Source organism: Anthonomus grandis, chromosome 8 (assembly GCF_022605725.1).
Source record: "Anthonomus grandis grandis chromosome 8, icAntGran1.3, whole genome shotgun sequence".
Classification (NCBI taxonomy): domain Eukaryota; kingdom Metazoa; phylum Arthropoda; class Insecta; order Coleoptera; family Curculionidae; genus Anthonomus; species Anthonomus grandis.
The window spans coordinates 23,281,181-23,298,466 of NC_065553.1; the positions used below are offsets into that span (position 1 = coordinate 23,281,181).

Below are 17,286 nucleotides of genomic sequence, written 5' to 3' on the forward strand. Positions count from 1 at the left end.
GATAAGCCATAAAGTCTAATGCTTCATCTTAATCCAAAAAAATATTTAGTCATGCTCTTTTCTAGTGATAATCATTATTTAAAATGGCATATCAGTGTATTGGACTTAAACCCCAAATACAGTTTGTACTTTTTTTAAAAATTGAAACATGAAAAAATGTAATCCGTCAAGATAGAGCCTCTCCTTTAATAGAACAACTAATAATTCTTATTATTAAAGTGAAAATATCAATGATTATACTAGGTAGGCAAAAAAAAGTAGGCAAAGGTAAGTTTTGCTAAAAAAAATATTTTACAAGCATTAAAAATATTTAACCTTAAAAGTAATTTATAGTTTTTTCTGAAAATTTTGTTTTTTTTTTCAAGTTTTTGTTACTCCTTTTGGGTTTGTGCATTTTTGAGGTTATGCTAATGCACCCGTACCTCTAAAATTTAATAAATCTTAGGAAATATTTAGTGGGCCATCTCACACCCTGACTTTTGGGGATAGATGGCCCAACTACTAAACGGGTTAGTTGGCCCATGGGCCATCTATCCCGGAAAACAAAAATATTTTTTTTATTTAATCCTTACAAAAATCTGAGTCTAAAATTGGCATTTAAGTATACAATTTAGACATCCACAGTATATAAATGTATTTTTTAGAGTCATATCGACTGACTACATTAGAAAAGGTTCAGTGCAAAGAGGAAACTGGACTGAAGAAGATTTAGTCAATGCTGCAGAAGCTGTCAGAAATGGTGTTATGGGTATCAGAGAGGCATGCCGTAATTTTAACAACATTTCACCACCAACATTTCGCAGGCGCTTCAAAAACAATGATTTCCAGAAACGAGCTCTTGGTCCACCTTGTGTTCTTGGTATCAACTATGAGAAAAAAATTAAGCTACATATCCAGAAATTACAGAAACATGGATTTGCATCAACTCGTGAATGCGTCAGAGCAATGGCATTTAACTTGGCAGAGCAGTTGAAAATTAAACACACATTTAATAGAGAGAAAAAACTGGCTGGGTATGATTGGTTAACTATGTTTTTAAAACGAAACCCCGACCTAAGTGTTAGAAAAGCTGAAGGGGTGTCACTAGCCCGTTGTAAAGGAATGAATAAGACAGATGTTTCTGTGTATTTTAATTTACTTGAAACCACATTAATCGAAGGAGAAATAATAAACAAAGCTGGTCACATATTTAATATGGACGAAACGGACTTACAATTAAATAATAAACCTGGTTATGTTATTGCTACAAAAGGCTCAAAAAATGTTGCTGCAATTACTGCTTCAGAGAAGGGAGAAATTATAACAGTAATATCATGTTGTAATGCAGAAGGTTATTACATACCACCTACTTGTATATTCAAAGAGAAAAATAAAAAAGCTAAGTTTGAAGATGGAATGCCCCCTGGCTCCACTGTTTATATGAATGAAAAATCTGGTTACAGTAACACTGATATAATGTTTGCTTGGCTAAAAAATCAATTTATACCACGTAAACCGCAAGGAAAAGTTCTACTTTTACTGGATGGGCATGCTAGCCATTGCAGCTCATCAGAGATGCTTGAATACGCTGATGAACATGGTGTTATTCCTCTTTGCCTGCCTAGTCATACCACACAGTTTCTCCAACCTTTAGATAGATGTTTTTTTAAGAGCCTTAAAGCCTTCTTTAATAATGCTTGCAACACATTTATTAGAACAAATCCAACTAGGAACATTAACCGGTTACAATTTGGCCAGCTGCTATCTAAGGCGTCGTCAAAAGCTGCGACAGTTGAGAATGCTGTATCTGCTTTTAGGTTAACAGGTGTTTGTCCCTTTAATCCTTGAGCCATACCAGAGTACGCATATTTGGGTTTTGAAGAGGAAATAATAAATTTGGGTAAGTCCCTATTTATTTATATTAAAACTGTTTGTAGAGTTAGATTTTTTAGTTTTTCTTTAAATGTTACTTTTGACGTTAACTGGAATAAATGCTTATGTTAAATCTCTTTTCTTTCGTTTGATTAACTTTTGGGTTTTCATTTTATGTCATTTTTTAAAAACGTGAGCCAACTATCCCGGACTTACCCTACTTACTGTTTATAAGTCTGTAAGCTTAAATTTTTAATACACTGTTGCGTGGTAAATTGTATGCCCTTTAAAAAGATGTATCACATATAAAATTCTCATAAATTTTTTCCAAAAGACCACACAAAATGTAAACAACAAACAAAAAACAAAGTCACGGTCTCATAAGCAAATTTTATAGGCTACACGTGTTTCGCCCTGTATATAGGGTGAAATTGTCGTAAATTATCGTGACTTTGTTTTTTGTTTGTTTGTTTACATGATGTATCACACTATAGGATAGCCATTTGACATATCAAAATATGACGTCGATAAAATTATCATTATTACCAGACATCTTCTAACTCACTATTCTATGGTACGTCAACTTATTCCATTCTTTGGCACTGTGGTATACCTAGACGGTTTAATGCTGCTGCAATGATGTGTCACCCCATAGGTCCATTTAACATATTAAAGTGAGGTCAGCTGGAGGTACACAAAATGTCAAAAATTTATTTAGAGAAACAGGTGAAATATTTTGCTTGGCAACAAAAAAGGTATTAAAATACCTATTTTGTTAAGAATGCAGATTTCCTGGTTCTTATTTAAACATTTTATTATCTACGGATAATTATCGTTAATATTTTAAAAACGTCTAAAGATAGCTAATATGTTTACATAATAAAAAATGTTCATGTATTAAATCTTCATTAAATGGATAAAAAATATACAGGGTGTTCCATTTAAAAAAAGCGAGAAATGGAGCTTTGAAATTCGTAAAATATAATTGCTAACTACGTATATGACAGAAGGAAACAATTTAAGTCAAAGTAATTTTTCATTCTTCTAGAATCCCAATTAAGTCCAATATTGACATTGAATTAACATTTCTAGTATCAAAATGAAATTAAATGATTATTGCAGTCAAACTGCGCATAACAAAGCAGCCATATTTAGCGCATATACTAGGTAGCCTAAGGCGGTCTTAAAAATAAAGAAAAGAATGACATTCCATTTAAAAAAAATGCTGCTTATATCGCCCTACTTTTTTGAAGCACCCTGTATACTTCAAAATATTTTCCAGATATACGCTATCAGGTCCCAACATTTTTTTAAAAGGTTAGAAATTTTTAACATTATTTTTTTAGGCTAGGAAGACCGACGCACTGTTGCAGGGCCCTGTATGCTTAAACAGCATACCTATCAACTATGGTTCGTTGAAAAACACTGAGTATTTAAAAATAGTCTTGCAAATAACAAACAATGTAGTGAAAATATGCACTTCTTCTAAAAAAACTAATCTGTTTACAGCTCGTTTTTGATGAAATTTGAAACATTTAAAAGTGTTTAGCCTTCAAGATTTGATTTTGTGTAACATTGGTAAATAATTTCGCTTGCTTATTGACGATTGTCACCGTTTCTTTGCTGGTTTTTCAACATTCTTTAAAATGGCTAAAACAAGAGTTATCGATAAAAACAAAAGGTATTATCATTGGACTTCACAAGGCTGGAAAGACTAACCGTCAAATTTCGACGGATTTGGGAATTCCAAGGCGGACTGTCGATTATAATGTTAGGAAATTCACCAGAGAAGGGACTATTAGCAACAAACCTCTATCGGGAAGACCAAAGGCAACAAGTTCAAGAGACGCCTTACCGCCCCTGAAATCACAGCAAAAATCAACAAGGAGCGTAAAAAAGCGGTCAGTGTTTCGACAGTAAAACGGCGACTTTATAATGCTGGTCTTAAAGGACGTTTAGCTGTATCAAAACCGCTACTGAAGGAAGTTAATAGGAAGAAAAGACTTGAGTGGGCCCAATCACACAAAGAATGGACCATTCATGACTGGAAGAAAGTTCTCTGGAGTGACGAGTCGAAATTCGAGGATTTTTGAACGAAGAGTCGAGTTTTTGTTCGCCGTTATGCCAATGAAAGGGTCGCTGAGACCCTTGTGTGGTGGCCTCAGTTAAACACGGTGGTAGTCTCGGTGATGGTGTGGGGTTGTTTCGGAGGATCTGCAGTGGGCGATCTAATTAGAATAGAGGGAATTCTTCAAAAAGAGGGTTACAAAACAATTTTAAGTGACAATGTACTTCCTTCTGGTACTCGAATAATTGGGGAAAACTTCATCTTTCAACATGACAATGACCCCAAGCACCTTTAGGTCAATTACAAAGGCAACATCTTCTGAAAGTTATGGTATGGCCCCCACAATCAGCGGACCTCAATCCTATCGAATTTCTGTGGGATGAACGGGATAGACAAGTGCGAAAATCATGCCCCACATCAAAAGAAGACTTGTGAAGGATCATTCAAAGTAGCACAAGATACCTCAGGAAACTTTAGACAAATTAATTAGAAGACTACCGAAACTCTGTGAAGCTGTTATTAAAAATCGAGGCGGACCTGTAGATGAATCCAAAATTGGATTTTCTTAAATTTAATTAATTGAAAAATGTATTGTTTATATTCTTTTTGTTATAAATAAACCGTTTCATAAGAATAACTGATGGGTTTATTATTTTTAGTTATAACTTTAAAACAGTCATATGTGGGCAAATACTTTAGAGCGGTAGTGTATATCCATAAATAATGTGTTTTTTTTAGGAAGTTGTTAAGAGTGGTTTGTTATGAAATGAAACCACTGTATGTCCTTAATATTCCTCAGATGTCTAAAAAGATCCAAGTCTATATTTGTCTAACATTCCTAGTATATATCTTTGCGTTAAGAAATAGAATTAAAAGAGGCAATTCCTATAAAACACTTTTTATAACTACATAAGCAAAGGTGCAGCAAATTTATTTATTTGTCTATGCAATTTTGCTATACACGATATTATATAAAATGCTCCTTCAAACTAATTTAAATCAATTAAATAGGTACCATTATAAACCAACAATAAAATCTCAAAAGTTATAAAATCATTTTCCTCAATAAATTAAGCCTGTATAATTTTATTACAATGACACAATATATGTATAGGTAACCAAACAAAGACAAACTCATTATCCAAACCCATTAATAAATTAATGGTCTCTTTTTATTCGGTTCTTAATTTTTCATACGTCAATTACACACAACTGACGTATATTGCGGTATTAGCAACTTGAAAATGGCAAAACACGGCTTGTGGCCTAAGCGAAATAGGTTTGGCATGATCGGATCTCGTATTTCGAAACTATAGGTCACGATTTCGCTGTGTTTTTTTTCCATTTCGATTATTGGCTATTTTATTGGAATAAAACGGTTCGATTTGCCACGGGCTGTGAACTATGCCCTAGTTTAGTCTTCATTTAAATGTTAAATAATGGGTAAGCATCTCATTAATAAAACTTAATGACCATAAATCATGCCAGATTTAATTAAATATCGACTGGACTGTATGAAGGATGTTCCCTCGTGCTTACCTTAAAAATAATTATTCTTCAGTCTTTTGCTTTTCTGGGCTGACTCATCACAGTTGCTTAAAAATGTCCTTTAGGTCTGCATCTCCTAAGCGCCATAGTCCAAACAATTTAAGCGTTTATTATCAAAAAAAAAAGAAATGTTAGGTTAATTAAACTTTTTCAGTCTTCGCGGCACATTGACATTTATCCTGTCAAAATCAAAAAGGTCAAACGCCTGAGGAGAAGTTTTATAAAAACCGTTTTTTGTCCTATTGAAAAAACCGTTTTGTCACTAGACCACCATATCAGTCACGAGTTAAATAAGTGTAATTTTTTAAAGGCAATTTGGTAGCAACTATTCGGCGAATATTTAGGCTTGAAAAAGTTGAGGAAATTCGGTCTGTAATACTTGTCAGACTGCAATATTGATTAGTGTGTTAGTAGTTGCGCGATTCAAGAGAACGACGCTGAGGGACGCCGGCCTCGTTCACTGACGTTTCGGACGTCGCGTCGAGGAGATAGGGCCAGGAGCGTCGCGACGCCGAATTTTTTTTTGTCTGGTTCTTTTCGTTTTTTGAGCTAAGTTTATATGGCTTTGGCCTTGAGTTGGTATATCTGATTCTCGCTTTACTTCTCTTATTTGAATAACATGTAGTTTTAAATAGATATTTCTGCTCAAAAAAAGTTATTTTGAAGTCAATCAAATTTTTGTGCCAAATATATGAAGCCTAAGATGTGCCCAATGAGCTGAATTAGGTAACTTATAAATGCGGTTAATAATAACAAAAATCATGATACCTATTATTAGTAACAATTTTTTTTGCGACAGCCTTTAATTTTTCTTTAAATTACTTGAGCTAATATGAGTCTATACTATAATGATGCCTGACACCATCTCCAACGTTCTAGTGAAAGCAAATATACAGTAGTGTGTCTAAGATAAGGATGTCTATCATGGGGATCTCGGCAGCTATAGGAGATACGAGGTTAATTAAATTAGAGAAAAGTTGCGCATTTTAGAGCCTAACAATACGCCGTTTAGAAAGTTTTAAAATTTTGAGTAGTTCCGGAGACATCCGAGAAAAACCGAAATTTGCCGATTTCGTTTTTATTTTTTTCTGGCGTTATTGAAAGAGATATGGAAAAACAAAAGCCACTTTTTAAGCTCTAAAAAATAATATTGCGAGATTTTTCGTACGACGTTTCGTTTCGAAGAAACCATCATCAACTTAATTTTTTATATAGCGCGTAAAAAAAGTACACCCTGTATAAAATAGCATATTTTTTTATGATTACAACGATGCATATGACACAATATGTTTCTACAATATTTAAATTGTAAAAAATTATTTTTTATTAAATTCCGATAGTTTTTATGTAGTAGGGTGTGAAATAATGACGTTAAGAAAACGTCAAAATTAAATAAAAATTAAATGTCAAAGTAATTTTTATTATAACCATTATTTTTTATTCTTTTTATCTTAAGTGAAGTAAATAGTTGATATGTTAAAATGTTATATCCTATGCTACAGCAACGCCGTTGAAGCTGGTCGTATGTATTTAAATAACTATCCAGACAGGAAACAACCTAGTTCAAAAATTTTCGGGGTTTTTAATCTTCAGCAGTATGGTGCGTTTAAGAAGCCAGTATTGTCAAGAAATAAGCTCTGCAATGAAGAAAAAAAAAATAATGTGGTATTAGCTGTAACTGAAAATCCGGAAATATCTGTTAGAAAAATTGAAAATACCACTGAAATACCAAAATCTACTGCCCATTTCATTTTGAAAAAACATAAATACCACCCGTTTAAATTCAGAATCTGTCAAGGCCTCAGACCTGGTGACGAAGAAAGGCGCAGAACATTTTGTGAATGGTACACCAGGAAGTGTCAGGAGGATGAAACATTTCCCCATACGAATATCTGGTCCGACGCGAGCATGGTTACAAATAATGGAATTTTTTATCGGAAAAACACCCATTATTGGTCAAGAGATAATCCCCGAGTACACCGAATGGCTAGACATCAGCACCGGTTTTAATATGTGAGTTGGCATTTTTGGAACAGATTTAATAGGCCCCTTTTTTTATAACTTACTTTTAATTCACTTACCTCGGAGCGGTATCGCAATTTATTGGAACGCGATTTGGAAGAATCCTTGGACAACTTACCTCTTGCCAAGGTTAGAAACTGTTGGTTTCAGCAGAATGGTGCGCCCGCACACAATGCCTTAATCATGCGAGAGTATCTATCGAACAGATTTCCGGAAAAATGAATAGGAACACATTCAACAGTTCCGTGGCCTCCCCGTTTCCCAGACATAACTCCGCTCGACTTTTTTCTCTGGGCTATTGCAAAAATTAGGTTTACAGTCGTGTCTTTGAATCTGAGGATCAACTGAGGAGAATAGTTCTTGAAGCATTTGAGAGCATTACACCTGATATGTTGAGAAGTGTTTTAAACTCGACTGTTAAAAGATCTTATCTGTGTTTGGAGAATAATGGTAATTTGTTTGAACATTTATTACTATGATTTAAATTAGTATTTTTGGGTTTCTAGTAGGTAGTTTTTTAATTTAATAATGTGTTTAATTCTTTAAAATTGTCACGTGACCTAGCTACGTGACGGTATATGAATAAAGTTTTTAAGTTGTCAATAACGTGATTTTTATTTAGTATTTCAAAATATGAGTAATAGCAGCCTACTACACCATACTCAGCGTCATAGTACGGGAGCCCGTGTACCAACATGTACACATGTGGTACAAGTTGGAAGTAACTTAAACTTGTTGACGACATACCATTGGATGATGAATCGACCGTCAGCTGGCCAGGTTGCGTTGCGTAGGATTGCTAAGGTATTGCAAAAACGTAAAAAAAAAATATGAGAACCATTTGATACAGGTTGAAACTCATATGAGCGTAAGTTCATGTTATAAAATTAACATATAAAGTCGTCAGCTGGCCAGAGAGCATTGCTGTCGCGCCAACGGAAAGCTACCCGCTTTAGGTGGTTACGACGGTTCGATAAAAATAAAACACCCAGTAAAACAGTCACTAAGATGCTTTATTTAAACAAGGGATTATTACAAAAGTTAACTAGCGAAATTAAAAACAAAAAAACCCGGACCGAAAAAAATACATAAAAAGTGTTCTATAAAATTAATGTGTACTCTTGATCGACTACAAAAATACTAATAAAATCTACGGTGTCTCTAACATTCTCCCACCTGAGGGACATTTTTGAGATAATCAAATTGTTCCTCACTAATAGCTAAGAGACAATACAAATGAACAACAACAAAAAAATTAAATATAATACAGTGATACAGATACAGATGTACATTCTACATCTTGAAATCACGAAAACGTAACGGAACTTTTGATGCACGACCCGAACGAGTAACTGCTCTAGAAACTCCCACACTAACCAGTTCACTCTCTTCAGGTGAGTCATCTTCTCTAGGCTCGGGATCATTCTGGGACTCTAAGTCAGGGGCGGTGCAGCATTCCAGAGGATACAGCTTCTGTAACGGTCTCAGCATTTGTCCTTTGACCGTCTCGACTCGTACCAATCGGACTTTCCCATCTTTTCCTGGCAGTACCTCGACCACACGTGCAACTGGCCAATTCGCTAACAACAACTGGTCGGCTCTCTCCTTTTTTGAAGTGAAGCTTTAATGGTCCGAGATATTCTAAGCGAAACCGAGCTCGAATTAACTTCGTCTTTATTATGTATAACTTCTGCCGAAGGCCACTCCTCGGAAGCTTTCTTAAGCCACTCTGGGCCCTCCCACCATTTCGAATCGAATAAACGTTTGGGAGAGCAACCTTTTGAAGGCAAATCTGCTGGATTACGTACTCCTGGCAAATGCTTCTAATCTTTCTCTTCTTCTTTCTCTTCGGAGTTAACATCTTCCTCTTTCGGAGTTAACATCCGTATTTCGGCAACCCTGTTCCACACAAATACACCCCATTCCTCTTCACGCTGAATCCACGAAATAACTGTGGACGAGTCACTCCAAAAGAAACAATCAACTTCTGTGCTTAAATTTTCTTTGATGTTATTATACAGTCTGGCGCCAATTGTTGCTGCTAGTAGCTCTAATCGTGGTATGGTTAATTTTGCGCTGGATCTTGATATAGGTGACACTCTCGATTTCGATCCCAACAAAAAAACTGACACTTTTCCATTAAAAACAGCTCGTAAATACACCACACATGCATAAGCGACCTGGCTGGCATCACAGAAAACATGTACACTTAAAGATTGTGCTCCAGATTCGCCGGATAAAAACCAGCGCGGTATCTCTATCTTTGATAGGTAATGCAAATCTTTGAGCCACAATTTAAAACGTTCTGCGTTGTCGTCATCCACGGGTTGATCCCACGTTAATTTTGTCTTCCATAGATTCTGAAGTATAATCTTAGGCAATAACATTGTCGGACATAAGTATCCTATGGGATCAAAAACCTTCTGAATAATAGACAAAATATTTCGTTTGGTTACCAGAAAACCATTATCACAAGCGGCATCTTCAAGGCATTTAGGGTTAATCGTCAGTACATCTTTTTGGGGGTACCAAAATTATCCCAGAACAGGACAAGGTTTTTCATCCACCTCCAAAATATGATCCTGCGAATGCTCCCACCCTCGCAGCTCGAATAGCTCTTTTGCCATAACTATAGTTGATTCTTCGATAAATCGGCTTACTGAGTCGGTGTTAGAAAGGCTTGTGACGCAATTGTCAACATAAAAACTTCTTTTCGGTCTTTCAACGGTATCACGAGAATAACTGATTTCACCTTCATCGCATTTTTGGAGACAAAGAGAGAACAATAGTTGCCCCCAACAAAAACGGACTACCGTTTATCCCAAAAACTACGCGTTTATGTTGAAAAACTATACCTTCTTCCCGTTCATCTATCCATAAAAATCTGAGAAATTCCCGATCATTTTGATTAATACCAATCTGAAGAAACGCCTTTTTAATGTCAGGAATTACCCCAATTCTATTTTCTCGGAACCTCACAAGCATTGATGGTATAAGCTCGATTAAATTGGGCCCTTTTTCGGGACATTGGTTGAGCGATGGTTTGCCTTTTTCGTGTGCAGAAGCATCAAATACAGGTCTAATTTTCGTTGTACTTTCTTGTTTATAAACTGGTCGATGAGGTAAGTAGTGCCCATTACTTGTATTCACGTCCTTAGCTGCACCAACTTGTTCGAAAATCCCTTCTGCTTCCCATTCTTTAAAAATATCCGAGTACATTTTGAGGTTACCCTGTACTTTTAGTCTATGTACCGGCGACTCTAACCTCTTCTCGGCAATCTTAATATTCGTTGGGAGAGGGGGGTGTCCATCCAACCAAGGAAGTCTTACCTCGTAAGACTTTTTTTTGTATTCTCCTGTATACAAACTGCCAGCTACATCTGCTCCTACTAAAAGCTCAATTGGACCAGAATTCTGCATATCGGTAGTATCAATTCCTAAATTCTGCATTTCTTCAGTCCAAGTCCCATAAAACACAGGAGCCACATCACCACAATTCTTTATCTGATCAAGAGCTTCAAATCTGTACTCAAAGTTACCCTTGATCCTTGATCATAATAATATCGTAACAGCCATGATTATACAACCATTCAGCTCTGCCAAACAGGCCATGAATTGTTTTTTTTGTAACTTTTTGGTATGTATCCAAGTTGCATTGCCGTATTTCTCAAGATATACGTCCTTTGAGAGCCGGTATCAATTAGAGCTCTAACCATTTTTGACCCAGTTACACCCTTTAATTTCACGACAAATGTTTGTAGAAAAACATGTGTAATAGTCTGATTAGCTAGAGTTTGGTCCTTAACTTCGCCACTTGCAGTTGTAGTGTTATTGTCACTCTGTCTCATCGGAGCTTTGTTAATTGGGAAATCTGCACACATCAAAGCCACATGTGAACGACTGCATACTACACACTTTAATCGCATTCTACACTTTTTTGTATGATGCCCAGGTTTTAAGCAACGAAAACATGCCTTTTGCCTTGCTAAAGTGTCCCTCTTTTGCTCAATCGACATTTTTTGTGCTTTAAAACAAGATTCACTGCTGTGAGAGCCACTACAAAAAATGCAACCAGCTGACTCATGATTTATTAGATCAGAAGCCGTCGGACAATCTGACTTTGGAAATATCCTGGCTTTAGAACCTTCTTTGTTGGTACTTATTTCCATAGACGCCATGCTCTCTGCTAAACCAAAACCCTCGCAGGCTAAATCGACTCGCTGTTCATTCTCCACTTCTTGTCTAAGAAAACTCATCAAGTTTTTTAACCTTACTTCCAACGAAGAATCTGGTGTTTCACTTTCGGAATAAGACAAGTTATTTAACGCTGATGACCTCTGCCAAACCCTTAGTAGATCATGAGGCAAACAGGATTCATGGCTGCACATTTGTCAGATGTTATTCCTAATGTCGCCAGCGCTCGAAGCTGAGTTTCAACTCGATCATATAAAGAAGCGATGTCCATTTTTTTAGAAGTCGAATTAGACAAAATAAGTTTTAAAAGCTCTCGCACATATACTTCTATCTGCAGGTCTTCTCTACCAAACCTACTTTGCATGCTCTCTATAATTTTTGGATAGTTTTCACTCATTGCGGGAAAGCTCTCGACTAATTGCCTTACCCTGCTTTCAGGTACCGTGGCTTGTCTTAAATATTCAATTTTATCATGATTATCGATAGAATTATCTTCATGTATTTTTTTAAACTGTGCCCAGAAGGACAACCAGCCCTTAATGCTCCCGTCATAATGCTTGAACTCTATCCTCGGTAACGTAAAATTACGCATACCTGTTGCTAAGTTTCTTGGGTTACTACCTAATTCGCTAAATGTGCTATTTGTGCTGTTTTCCTTTGCTGCTGCCGAAGCCAAGGGATTATTACAAAAGTTAACTAGCGAAATTAAAAACAAAAAAACCCGTACCGAAAAAAAATACATAAAAAGTGTTCTATAAAATTAATGTGTACTCTTGACCGACTACAAAAATACTAATAAAATCTACGGTGTCTCTAACAATTGCTTTATCCGTCAGTTGACCAATCAAACCCATTAAAAATCATGAAAATTTAGATTCATTTGATACAAATTGAAACTTTTGTGGATATTAGTATTCATACTACTACTCACAAAAAACATCGTCAGCTGCGTGTATGTTGTTGCGAAAGTCGTCAGCTGATGCGGAGAAGGTGCTAAGCGCTCGACCATCGCGCGCTTGCTTGCGTACATCAACTGACGATGTTTACATTATAATACAAGCAGCTGACGATGTTTTTCAGGTATATTAATATAAATATTAACACCCACAAAAGTCTCACGCTATATCAAATGGTTCTTATCATATATCTGATATTTAAAAAGACACAGATCGCATGAATTATAATCTCAGTGTAAAAAACTTTTTCAGCACTAAATTTCAATTTTAAAACAATATTTATGAGTGAAAACATTTATTATCATTTATGAAAAAATTTATTGTTAACACAACTCTATAAAATACCACTTCATAAAATTTTTTTCCGAATAATTTTGGCAATATTGCTAAAAAATTATTGCAAATAATAACTGCAACTACAGCATCAACTATTATCATTGTGTTTGACAAATAATACAACAGTCTGTCGATAAAAGATCAAGAACGTGAGCTTCGAGGTACAAGTCGATTGCAGAATTTTCAAATAAGAGGTCCGGATCAAGTGCGCCCATCCGAATTTTCAAAAGAGATGAAGAACATCAATTTTAAAGAAGCTTTAATACATTTTTTCGGAACGTATTGGAAAAGCAACAACATGGCTCCATAGTTGGGTAATAAAAAAATTGTATTTTAGTACTGAAGAATGTTATTGTTACAGCGTTATAAATGGACATATGGTTCAAACGACAGTGGAAAGTTTGGTCATGTCCTGCTCATGAAGAGGCTGACACCAAAATATTTTTTCATATTTGCCAGCTCGCCGAAAACACTAAAGTGGTAGAATGCTGGGAAATATGCAAAATATAAATAACAATGTTCAAGTGTGGATGAAAATGGGTACAGGAAATAAAATAAAATTTTATGATATTAACGCATTATACAGGGTGTCCCAGCGAAAACGAAACAGAGGTATTTTTGGTATGAAAAAAAATTTTTTTTACAAAAATCTCGAACACGTCGAAGAGGCCACCCTAATACCTGGAACCCTTTACGAGGGGTTGAAAGCACCCCTTGAATCTTAAATAGAAAAAGGGGTCGTGTCATTCCTTATTTTGAAGGCCTTTTTACTCTGAATTTAAATGGTGACTTCTGAGTGACTGATGGATATCTTGTGGATATAAAAATAGCAAGAAATACAATCTTTACTGCCAGTAAAAGTGGAGAGATAAGAAATACCTACCCTTTTCCTTTTGTGTCTTTTAAATAAAACAAGTTTATTTAAATTCTTAGAACATTGAAAGGCCTTTCAATGTTCTAAGTTTAAATTACGTCAATTTATTAAATGTTCAAATTGTGCCCCGCCTACTTCCATGCAGGAATACAGGTTTTGCTCAAAACGATGTCTGACGTTTTGTAGAACTTCAGGTGTTATCATCTGACACTCATTTATAATTCTCTGGCGTAAGTCTTCTAGGGTGTCTGGTTGGGTAGCGTAAACTTTTGTTTTTAAATGCCCCCATAAAAAAAAATCTAATGGGGTTAAATCGGGTGACCTAGCTGGCCATTCCATAAAAGGTCCTCTCCTTCCAATCCAACGATCAGGAAATATCTCATCAAGATATTGCCTCACACCAGCAGCATAATGTGGAGGCGCTCCGTCTTGTTGGAAAACGACTTGATCATCATCAGAATGATTTCCGCCTTCCATTATTTCTAGTATTCTTGGATATACGGCATTTTCCAAGAGATCTCGGTACATTTCTCCATTCAAATTTCCGGGCAGAAAAAACGGACCATCAATGAAGCCGCCCAAGATTCCCGCCCAAACATTTAACTTCTCAGGGAACTGGGTATGAACTTCACGAAACTGGCCCGGATTTGCATTTGACCAGTAGCGACAGGTATGACGATTTACGTTGCCATTAAGAAAAAAAATACATTCATCTGAAAAGCAAATGTTGTAAATAAGACGCGGATTAACAGTTATCATATCACTAAGCGATTCACAAAATTGCACTCGTCTGTCAAAATCGTCCTCATTCAGTTCTTGCACCAGATGAATTTTGTAAGCATGGAATTTATTATGCTTAAGTATCCTATGAACACTACTTTTGCTTACTCCTGTACTCGTCGCCAATTTTCTGACACTTATTCCTGGCTCGGCATGAAGTTGACCTAGGACAGTTATTTGCATTGCTTCATTGACAACAACAGCATTTTGAACCTCACGCTTTTTATTTAAGACACTGCCAGATTCCCTAAATTTAGCAACTATTTCCAGAACGTATTTTCTGTTGACTCGTTTTTCTGGATGAAGGTCATTAAATTCTTCTACCGTTCTATTGGCACAATTGTTATGCCGAAAGAAAAACTCTATCATCTCAACCCTCTCTGCAGTAGAATAAACCATTGCTAACAGTGTTTCAACGTGGTAAAAAACTGGGTAATAATTTAAAACTATTTACATAAATGCTGCTTTATGAAAAAAGTACCAATGATATTTAGCAAGCTAAATAAATTCTTCAGATACTTGTGTTTGCATTTTATTTGGTATTTTGTTTTTATTTATGATATGCTGATAAGGTGTAATAACAATAATCTTAACAATACTAATAAATTTTTAATCATGTTTTAATGATCCAATAAAAAAAATTGTAAGAAAGGGTTTCAGGCATAAAGGTTTATTTAAAGCTTTTTTTTCAGAATTTTATTTGGCTTTCATATCCAGAAGAAATCCATCAGTCACTCAGAAGTCACCATTTAAAGTGAAAACGCTTTCAACATAAGGTATAACACGATCCCTCTTTCTGTTTAAGATTTAAGGGGTGCTTTCAACCCCTCGTAAAGGATTCCAGGTATTAGGTGGCCTCTTAATTAATAAGTGACCCCTTCGAAAATAGGATTTCCTTGTTCTTTTAAAAATATTATCCAAAAAAGAGTCCATAATACCTTTTTCATTTTCGCTGTTTCCGCAATTTTGACAAGCTGTTTTATCCAGAAAAATAATTTTAGCCACTTCAAATTTGGCAGTTATATTCAGAATTAAAAGACCTTTAAAATAAGGTATCGTACGACCCCTCTTTCCATTTAGGATTTTAGGGGTGATTCCACCCCCTCGAAGGGGGTTGCTGGTAAGAGGGTGCCTTGGTAAGGAAAAGTTGTCCCCCGCAAAAATAAAATCGACGGGTCCGAGATTTTTGAAAAAAAAAATTTTTTTCATACCCAAAATAGCTCTGTTTCGTTTTTGCTGGGACACTTTGTATAATGCATTGGGTGTCCAGTTGAGCCTCGCACTGCCAGCTTTCCATGCTTTTACAGGGTACGACTATAATCATGCATTTTTCAAAAAGGGTAAAACGAGACCGCTCACACTATTAAGAAAAAATCAAAATTATATAGAAGCTTTCGACCGCATGAACGGATTTTCGAGTGATCTAGAGGAACTTGTTAGCATGATTAAAAATTATGTTTGTGCTATGTACGGTTTTAAGACTATAAAGACTGTTAACGAAGCCCGTGTAGCGTTGTATTTTAAAGTATCTAAAATGAGCAAGGATGCAAATTAATTTCGATTACCGGAAAAAAATTTCGACGCATCACTTTTGCCACCGTCGCAATCGGAACTTGTACAGCACATATTGAGAATAATATATATTTCCAAAATTTGGAGTAACGCACACAAACAAGTGCCATCCTCATTAGATTACTTGGAGCACGGCTGGCAGCTCGAGGGAGGAAAATTAGTTTGCAAATGGTTTGATGGCGATCAGTTACCTTAAAATGTAAAAATGATTACTCAGGAAGCTTAAAACAATACAGGTATTTATTAGTCTTAGATTGTTTATTTAATGATGCTGTTTCTCAGACAGCACTTTATAGAATGAATCCATGCTTAGCAAGGTAACCCAAGGGACACCAAGAGACTCAATAATTTTTTCTGCTACCGTGGTTTTACCTGAGGCACTACCACCACAAATACCTAGAAAAAAATTTCTTTTCTGCATTAAATTTTCGTAGGTTTATTTATAGCTTTACCTATGACAAAAGGTTCAACTTTCTGGCCCTCACTGTTGTACAATGGAGGTCGGCCAGCAGTGTATATAGTCCTCTGGGAAGTCCTGATCGAAAAAATTAATCTAATTGAGGGAACGAAATTATTAAATTTTGTACCTTATCATAACATCTGTTTTAGTTTGGGTGGTGGTGGCTTGGTTCAGTGACGTCGTACGTTGCCTTCTAGCCCTGGGAGATTTTTGGGAAAAGTCAAGGTCTTTTAAAGTCTTTAAAATTTCAAAAAGTCCTTTTAAAAAGTCAAGGCTGTTATTATTATCTTAAATAATCTGATGCATCACGCTTTTGACGCATTTCTAGGTGTACCTTAATCTTTAATTGCCATAAAAATAAAATATCAGTGCAATCATGATTAATCTGGGGATTATGAGTTTTTTTTTTCGATTATACAATGAGGTTATTTATTGATAACCGTTAAAAAGCTATTTCTTAAATTAATGGCAGTAAATTTAGGCAAGTAACTATAATTATTAAAAAAAACAACTAATATAAAAAATCATAAAGGACTGTTAGCTATATGTTTTTACCAGGGTGTAGCACTGTGGATGCCTTATACAAAGTTACTTCCGAAGTCACTAATCAACTAAATAGCAGCAT

General features: G+C 35.6%; 1 protein-coding gene across 1 annotated transcript in view; it reads right to left on the reverse strand.

Moving 5' to 3' along the window:
- Positions 1 to 5,651, reverse strand: part of LOC126739372 (caskin-1) — a 576,780-nt gene extending 571,129 nt beyond the window's left edge. The window contains exon 1 of the mRNA XM_050445028.1: positions 5,459 to 5,651. The gene's annotated coding sequence lies outside the window, so the exon portion shown is untranslated. The remainder of the gene's footprint in view (positions 1 to 5,458) is intronic.
- Positions 5,652 to 17,286: the final 11,635 nt, after the last annotated feature.